This window comes from Spermophilus citellus (genome assembly GCF_964194105.1).
Source record: "Spermophilus citellus genome assembly, chromosome: 2".
In the NCBI taxonomy this organism is placed as follows: domain Eukaryota; kingdom Metazoa; phylum Chordata; class Mammalia; order Rodentia; family Sciuridae; genus Spermophilus; species Spermophilus citellus.
The window spans coordinates 204,739,844-204,748,967 of record NC_138183.1 but is presented as its reverse complement, the minus strand read 5'-3'; the positions used below and the strand labels follow the sequence as shown (position 1 = coordinate 204,748,967).

Below are 9,124 nucleotides of genomic sequence, written 5' to 3'. Positions count from 1 at the left end.
GGCCGTTCGCAGAGTGGGCGGGGCCGCCAGGAGAGCCGGGATGGCAGGGGCCGTCTGCTGGCCGGGTGGGGACCCCTTTCACTGAGCCGGGCCACCAGGGACCATCTGTAGAGCCGGGCAGCTGATGCCAAGTGGCCAAGAGCTGGGCGGGGGGCGGGGTGGCCGCTTGCAGAGCGAGAACGGAGCCTCCCGGGAGAGCCGGGATGGCGGGGGGCGTCTGCCGATTTGGGCGGGCCACGCTGCTCCGGGCCGCCGGCCGCCCGCAGAAGCGGCTGGTGGCTGCGGGACTGGACCTCTGCGCCCGCGTGGCCGGCCAAGATCCACTTGTCTGGGAAAAACTGTCACTTCTAATAAATCTACCAATTCCCGGCAGGTCTCCTCTTAACGGAACTTTGCTAGAAGTTCCTCAGTAGGTAGACTGCAGCTGTTCCAATGGGTCTTTCTGATCTCATTAATGTGGAGACATTGGAATCGCTGCTTCCTCGCCTGCCACCATGTTGGATCCTTTTTCACTTATGTAAGCTTGCCTGCAAATCTCCGAGATACCAAAATCTTGAGAGTATTGGCAAAAAGCAGTTGTAGAAGTCACTAGAAAGTTCATTCAGAGAAAATGAGTAAAAAAAGAAGAGGTCTGAAAGCAGAATCTCAGGACACACTGGCATGTAAGTTAGGGGGCTGAGGAACAGGAGGCTAAGAAAAAACAGTTGAAGAGGCAGAAGAAAAGCCTTCCTGAGAAGGGCTCTAACTCATTCAGCTTGCACCATAGGCACCTACCTGGACCAAGCCCAGGGCCATTGGTCAAATAGTCCAGATTTGCAGTCAAAATATGAGGACTGGGGAAGGCTGAGACTGGAGGATCACGAGTTCAAAGACAGCCTCAGCAATGGCAAGCCACTAAGTAACTACCCTATCTCTAAATAAAATATAAAATAGGGCTGAGGATGTGGCTCAGTGGTCACATGCCCCTGAGTTCAATCCCCAGTACCAAAAATAAAAAAGATGAGGAGTGGGGGAAACGCTGAGCAGAAGAAGAAAATAGACATGCCACTAGTTAGTTTTGCCAATTGTTTGCTCAGTTGAATTTCAGTAGCTCATCATCCATGTGCCATCAAGAAAGTCACTTTGCCTTTTGCTCACTTATCTGACAAGTGGAGATGACCATGACTGTAATGAGAATGAGATAATACATGTAATCACTGTAGCTTGTGCAGAATTAGCATATAAGTACATAGTTACTTTTTATTATCTGGACACTGCTATAAGAAAATATAATTCTTTATCTCAAACTTATGAGTCAATTTTCAAAGCATGAATGAGAAGCAGAATCCATCTGAGGGTAATTTTATTTACTCCAGGTTCAAAAACTCATAAACTCACCTATGCATTTTCCTGGAGCCCAGAGAAGTTAATAACTCCCCCCCACACACACCCCAACTAAGAGCCTACAAGGAGAAGAGATAAGCAGAGACAGGGCTGGAATCAAGAATCCTTAACTCTAATACTAGTCCTGGATGTCCCCAAACCAGCTGCCACTCTACCCTGCCACTGTCTCCATTTGAACCCCCAACCTGACCTTGAGCTCAACCTGGCCCAGGATGCAGCCTGTCCTTTTTCCTTCCAGGCTGTCTGGTCAAGCATGGGCTACTGAGCAAGCATGGCTATCACGGAATTGAAACCTAAAGGGGCATCTGGAAGGCAAGTGGGATGTCTGGAAGTAATAAGCTTGTGACTGCTTGTTCATTTGGCACCCAGTGGGGGTAGCACAGATTCCTCTAATCTCTCTTTCTTGAGAATCAATAAAAAGTTAGTGATGCATTCAGCTGAAATTAAATAAATGAAATTAGGTTCCTTTTTTAACCTTTTATGGGACTATTACTTTGGTCACATTCCTTAAAGTCACTCTGGGGCAATCTGACATATCATTTTGGTAACTGAAGTACAAATTTTAAAAACTGAGTCTTGATGTCCTGAGAAGAAAAGTATTTGGTTGGCCACAGGAGGTGGGAGCAACCAGAAGAAAATAGCTGATTTGATCTGAGCACAGAAGGATCACTAAGTAAGGCTGGGTGTCCCCGGCAGGAAGGACCAGCGTGAGTGCAGATGTGGAAGGAAGAAACACAGCATGTGGGAATTCAGACATCATTGTAGTGAGCATCAGAGATTGACTGGGGTCAGAGTGAGGCTGGTCACAGAGGTTCCTGCACTGCCCGTGGCCTAAACAGAAGCAGTAGGGTTACCAAGGAGGGCATCTTGACCAACATATTTCACTGCTTGAAACAACAGAATTGGAAGGCAAACTTGTCTTTTCTGACCCTAATTAAGAAGTGCAAGAGGAGACCTACCTGATTTCAAACACAACCCCTGCCATTCCCATCATGTGAGATTTTTATGGCAATTATTTAACCCGTGACAAACCTCTTTTCTCAAGTACTGGAGTACTAATAATGCTCCCCTTAGAGGATTCAAACTCAATTCCCACATGGTCAGGCAAGTGAACTCAATAACTGCCTAGGCATAGTAGATCAAGGAGAAGTAGAAATTCCATTCAACTCCTAATACTAAACGTAGTCAAACTCAAAATGTTTTACAACATTGTATATGCTGAACAAAACACACTTGGCCAACTTGTAGTCAGCGTGTGAATGTTTGACTATCTCATAAATCAAATATTGATTGATATAAGATTGTTTCAAGAATTAAGTGAGACAATGCATATGAAATGCTTCATACAATAGAGAATCCACACAAAAGGAGTACATATATTCTAATCCATTTATATGAAGTTCAATAAGTAAGCAAACTAATCTACAATGAGAGAGACCCAAACAGAGTGTACCTGGGCAGGGGATGGGGATCGGTAGTGAAGGAGCATAAGGGAGTATTAAGAAATAAAAGGAGCATGCTGGAAATGTCCTAGTTCTAAGTTGTTATCTGTGTAGAAACATACACTAAAAATTCATTTATCTGGTTGGCGGGGATGTAGGGGAAAAGGCACACTCAATACATTGCTGATGGGACTTCAAATTGGTGCGATTATTATGGAAAGCAGGATGGAGATTCCTCAGAAAACTTGGAATGGAACCACCAGCTATTTCACTCCTTAGTTTATACTCAAAGGACTTAAAATCAGCATATTACGGTGACACAACCACATCAATGTTTATAGCATCTCAATTCACAATAACCAGATATGGAACCAACCTAGTTGCCCTTCAACAGATGAATGGATAAAGAAAATGTGGTATATATACACAATAGTAAATTACTCAGCCTTTAAGAAGAATGAAATTATGGCATTTGCCAGTAAAATGGATAGAGCTGGAGAATATCATGCTAAGTGAAATAAGTCAATCCCCAAAACCCAAAGGCTGAATGTTTTCTCTGATATTTGGATGCTAATTCACAATAAGGTCGGGGGACCTAGGGAAGAATAGAGGTACTTTGGATTAGGCAGAGGGGAGTGAAGGGAGGGGAGTGGGTATTGGGATAGAAAGGATAGTAGAATACATTGAACATCATTACCCTACGTACATATATGATTACACAACTGGCATTATGTACAGCCAAAGTATATGTATGATGTGTCAAAATACATTCTATTGTCATGTATAACTACTTAGAACAAAATTTTAATATTCATTTATCTGTACACTTGTACCCTGTGAACTTTATTGTATACAAGTTACACATTAATCAAAAAGAATATATTAAAAGAAGTCCTTCATAGTATAATAAGTGTTTAATAAATTGCTGTTGTAGCTGTTATTATCATTGCCATTTTTATTGTTATTGTTATTGTTAAGCCTCAAGGTCAATATACCAGCAAAATGACAAATAAGCATTCACCTAAGACTCACTCTGTTCTGGGTACATATGTCAGATTATATTTTCTTTTTTTTTTTTTATTGGTTGTTCACAACTTTACATAGCTCTTGACATATCATACTTCATACATTAGATTGAAGTGGGTTATGAACTCCCAATTTTTACCCCAAATGCAGATTGCAGAATCATGTCGGTTACACATCCACAATTTTACATAATGCCCTATTAGTAATTGTTGTATTCTGCTACCTTTCTAAAAACAAATGTATGTATGTTGAGCGTATTACTCCCACATGCTCTTGCTACATCATGAATTTCATTCCTTCCACCAAGAAGTAACATCAATGTTGAAAGAACGAACAAGGCTCATTGTAGGAGAAAGTGCCCTTTTTATTGAGGAACAGCTCTGCATATTTATAGAGCCAGGGGTGATTTGACAGTTATGACAGTTTAATGGTTGAACAGTTTGACAGTTGGCATGGGGTGCTTTCTGATTGGTGAGTAAGGATCATGTGAGTCAGCAGGGCTAGTCTGATTGGTGGGTAAGGATCATGTGAGCCTGCAGGGCTCACCATTGGACGGCTCTTCTGGGGGATGGGGAAGTTAGTCTTTGGAGCCCTGGCGACTCCCAACAAATGTCCCATCCTCTTGAATCCGGTCTAGGCTTATAAAACTACTCTCATCAATAGAGCGTGGAAAACATATCATGTGGCTTCTGAGATTAGGTAATAAAAAAGCACATGGCTTCCATATGGCTCTCTCTTGAGACATATGTCTGAGAGGTTCTTCTTCTCAAGATGTAAGTCTGACTACCCTGAAGTTGCCATGTTGGAGGAATCACCTACACTGCCTTGAGAAAGATGTCTAAGAAGCCTTGACTGTTCCAGCCTTGATTGTTAATGTCCCAGTAGCCCAGGCACTAAAGACATGAGTCAAGAAGACTTTTAGATGACCCCAGATATCACCTAATTCAACCTCATAAGAGACCCTGAGCCAGAACCAATCTGAAAATCTTCTTCTGAATTCATGACCCAGAGAAGCCACAAGAGATAGTAAATGATTATTGCTTTAAACCAATAAGCGCTCAGGTGACCTTTTAGGCAATAATGGATAACTAACACAGAGTTTGCTACCTGGGAGGGGTGATGCTATATCCACAACAACAAAAGAAAACTAAAAGTGGAGCAATGACCTTGAGGGCAGAGGTGGAATCTAATGGCCTTCAAGGAGGTTATCCATAAGAGCTTAATGGAAAGATAAAATTAAATGATGGAGAGAAAAGGGAGATATTTGTTATATAGAATATTAGCCTCTTCAGGCTGAGATAGATGATAGATAGATAGATAGATAGATAGATAGATAGATAGATAAAATGACTGAAGCAATAGAAATTTATTTGCCTACAGTTCTGGAGGCCAAGAAGTCCAAAATCAAGGTGCTGTCTAGTTAGATTATTTGGGAGAGTCCTCTTCCTGAATTGCAGATAGCTACCTTCTTACTTGGAGGAGAGAGAGTTGGATCCTCCTCCCCAGCCCTATAAGGATTAAAGTTACCCTAACGATCTCATTTAACCTTTATCACCTTTCCATAGGCCATATCTCCAAACACAGTCACATTGGGGGTTAGGGCTTTAATATATAAAATTGGGAGAAACACATATTCAGCCTAAAACATATAGTGAGGACAAATTTAGAAATACTATCTTTTGTGCTAAAAGGGAAAGCAGAACAATATAGCTAATACATTAACTGATTTAGCAAAGGAGATTTCCAAGTAGAATGTTGAAGGTGCCACTTGGCTTCTGATTGCTTATAATAAAAGGTGAAAAGAGGAAAGACATATTAAAATAATTTTTTTTAATGAGCATAAAAGAGCCAAGACTTGCTGAGTTTGAAAATAAAGATATCTGATGCCTAGACTCTCCATTCAGGAAATGATACTAAAAGTTTAAAATGGCCTCCAGGCAAAAATCAAATCCAGAGTGCTGTCAAGGAAATGCAGTCTAAAGATAAAACTGGGGGAATGAGCATGAAGCCTTTTATTAAGATCTCGGAAATACGTAAGGTGGTGCTTCTGACAGGAAAGCAAAGAATAGGGCTTTTGATGATGTTGATGTGGTGTCCCACAGCCACCTCAGAGGAAACTCGAGACAAAAGGAGCTCATCTTGTGGATATTTGTGGTTGTGACTTGTATCTACTGGAGTGAATGCCAATAAGAACCACAGCGTCTCGTGGTGACTGTAAGCTGATTGCTGTGTCTGGAACACTGTGTACTTGGACCAAGAAGGACCACAAAAATGGGTATTTGGATCTCCAAACCGCTACACAAATACAGGCTGAGAAAAGCCCCAGTTGCAAACACTGTTTCTAATGGAAAAGAATGGATGACACAGGTGCCTTCTGTCTCCGAGCTCAGAGGGTGAAACCAAGAGCCACGGAATGATTCACAGCCGTGGGACTGAGTTCTAATCCAGAAATTGCCCATATGACCAGCAGAATTTCAGGATTGCTAAGGAACCCTGGGTGCTCACCATTTCCCTTTTCTCCCTTTAGCAGGAAGATCTCTCATGACTATCCTATTGCTACCTCACCCTGTAGATTAGGCAAAGGGAAGATAGCATGTTTCCTCTGTTCAAGGGCCTATAGATCAAGAGGAACTGTACAGGAGTTACTGTATTTGAAGAATACACCCAAGGAACCTCATTACACATCAAGGGTCAGGACCTCATGATGAAACTGTCATATGATGAGACTTTGGGGGATTTGGAAGGAGGGAGTGGGGAGGATGTGAATCACCAGGAGCCAGCAGGTAGATGAGGCAGCCCGCCCCTTGGGAACCTCGACTTGTGGTGTAATCCCTCCCACATAGAATCAGGCCTGGCTCTGGGTGACCAATCTAAATCAAAGAAGAAATCAAATGAGATTGGGTCACATCAGGGCTTGTGGCTTCTGCCTGGACTCTCAGACCTCATGCCAGCTTCTATGATGTGAGACACTCATGCTGCTCCATGGAGAGGAACCAAGCCCTCCCCACCCAATAGCCACTGGCCCTGGAAGTCAACTTCCTTGAGAGCAGATCCTCCAGCCCTCGGTGACACCTGACTGCAAACCCATGCAAAACACTGGGGCAGGACCACTCAAATGTGCAGCTCCAGAATTTCTTTTCTAAAGAAATCTTGAAGAGCAGCTCAGTTTGCGTACTCTTTGCCTGCCAGTTCACCTCACCAGAGCCATATCATTCGTAGATCAACCCAGTAGTTTCTTCTCTGCCCAACAGTGACTGCAGCTGTCCCAGGGAATACTCTGGGGGGAACTGGGTGACCATAGTGTTCAGTGTGTAGTGGGGCGATAAAGGCAAAGGAAAGGTAGTGGATCTGCTGGCCCAGTGTGCCATTGCCAGGGAGGGAATAATGCTGGCCATACAGTTGTTATAGATTCTGTGAAATGAGATTTTCATCTTTTACCCAGTGGGATAATTAATCCAAATGTTACTGCATTCATTATAAATGCTGTGGTAATTCATCTACCTGGATTGTTTGAAGAAGCATAGAAAAATGTTCAAAAAGGAAAAGATCTAGAAGGCTGGGGAAAGAGGCTTATCATATCTGACAGAGCTCGTATTATATTTGATTTTCATCAAGCAGCTGATAGGATCCAGGACAATAGAAAAAAGAACAAGCAGGAAAAAATTGGGGTGCCACAAAAAAAAGGGCATTGGCCCAGTTTATTCTTCCAAAGCTGCTCGGAGTGGACTGTGGATGTGCCATCCTGTTTCTGACTTTGAAGTCTTCTCTGGGAGCTTCAAAGTTCTAGCTAACCAGTACAAATCTATCTACCCTACTTTGGAAATAGACATAGAAGGTGAATTGCAAAAACTCAAGGGTTATAGGGAAAGGATTAAACCAATGGTGAGAGATGGAGTTTATTTCCTATGGGACGTCCTACATGGAACACCAAAGAAAATCTTGGTAGAAGGTGCAAATACAACATTGTAAGATATTGATTTTGGGACTTACCCTTTTGAAACTTCTTCAAATTGTACTGTTGGAGGTGTCTGTACAGGTTTGTTCATGCTGCCTCACAATGTTGGTGAAGTGTATGGAGTTGTGAAAGCTTCTACCACTAGAGTTGTTATTGGTGCCTTTTGTACACAGCAAGACAATGAAATTGGAGAATTATTACAACAGAGCATAGGGAGTTTGGCGTGACTACAGGAAGGAAAAGAAGATGTGGCTGGTTGGATCTTGTTTTACTCAAATATTCTCATGTGATCGATGGATTTACTGCACAGGCCCTTACCAAGTGGAATATTTTGGACATGTTTATGGAAATCAAAGTTGGAGTTGCTTACCAGTTAGATGGTGAAATCATACCTCATTTCCCAGCAAACCAAGAAGTCTTAAACAAAGTTGAAGTTCAATATAGGACTCTCTCAGGAGGGAATACAGACATATCAACTGTGAAGATATTTAAAGAACTACTTGTTAATGCACAAAATTATGTTTGATTTATTGAAGATGAGCTTCAAATTCCAGTTAAATGGATTGGTGTAGGTAAATCCAGAGAATCCATGATTCAACTGTTTTAAGAATTTCCAGAAATACTCCCTGAGAGGGAGGGGAAAGATTTTCTTAAATATTTCTTTAAGACCTGCAAATTCAAGAATATTGATGTGAGTTTTAAGCCCTTCAGTCATTTTGAGTCTTTTAGGAAGAATGGCTGTTGTGAAGATAGACTTTGGCATATTCCAGTGTCACTCCCCTCAGCTGGAATAATTGCTTTATCACATATTGCTCCTGCTGCTCAAGGTGCCACGTTTTCTTCCAATGTTTTACTTTTACTATAGTAAACCCATGTTGTTTGAAATTTAAAATAGTTACTTTCAATGTAGTTTTTATTCAGTACTGTCATTGTGGGTTCTTAGGTTTTACCTTGGTAAGAACAATTAATGCAGTTTTGCGCAAATATTTTTACATACTGATCATTCACTGTAATCTTTGCTAGAAATTCTTTGTTAGAAAAGGATGAAGAGAGAGGGTTCTGTAAACTGTTGCAATGCTAAAAATTCAGTTTAAATTGTGAACTGTTTATTTTCTGCTGAAACCATTGCAAAATTGAGCTTTAGGCGGAGGGAGGGAGCTTATTCAGAGGTCCTTTAATTTGTTCAGAATACAACTTATTTCTCTCTATAAATTATTTAATACATTGAACATTTAATTAAATGTGCAGAGAAAAAATATTCCCCAAAACAACAATCTTTTTTTTTATTGGTTGTTCAAAACATTACAAAGCTCATGAC

The 9,124-nt window shown here is 41.5% G+C and overlaps 1 pseudogene across 1 annotated transcript; it reads left to right on the top strand.

Moving 5' to 3' along the window:
* The first annotated feature begins 203 nt into the window (after window positions 1-203).
* LOC308641771 (adenylosuccinate synthetase isozyme 2-like) lies at window positions 204-8,332 on the top strand (annotated as a pseudogene). The gene is made up of 2 exons: window positions 204-275; window positions 7,167-8,332. The product of its transcript is annotated as an adenylosuccinate synthetase isozyme 2-like (transcript).
* The last annotated feature ends 792 nt before the right edge of the window (window positions 8,333-9,124 follow it).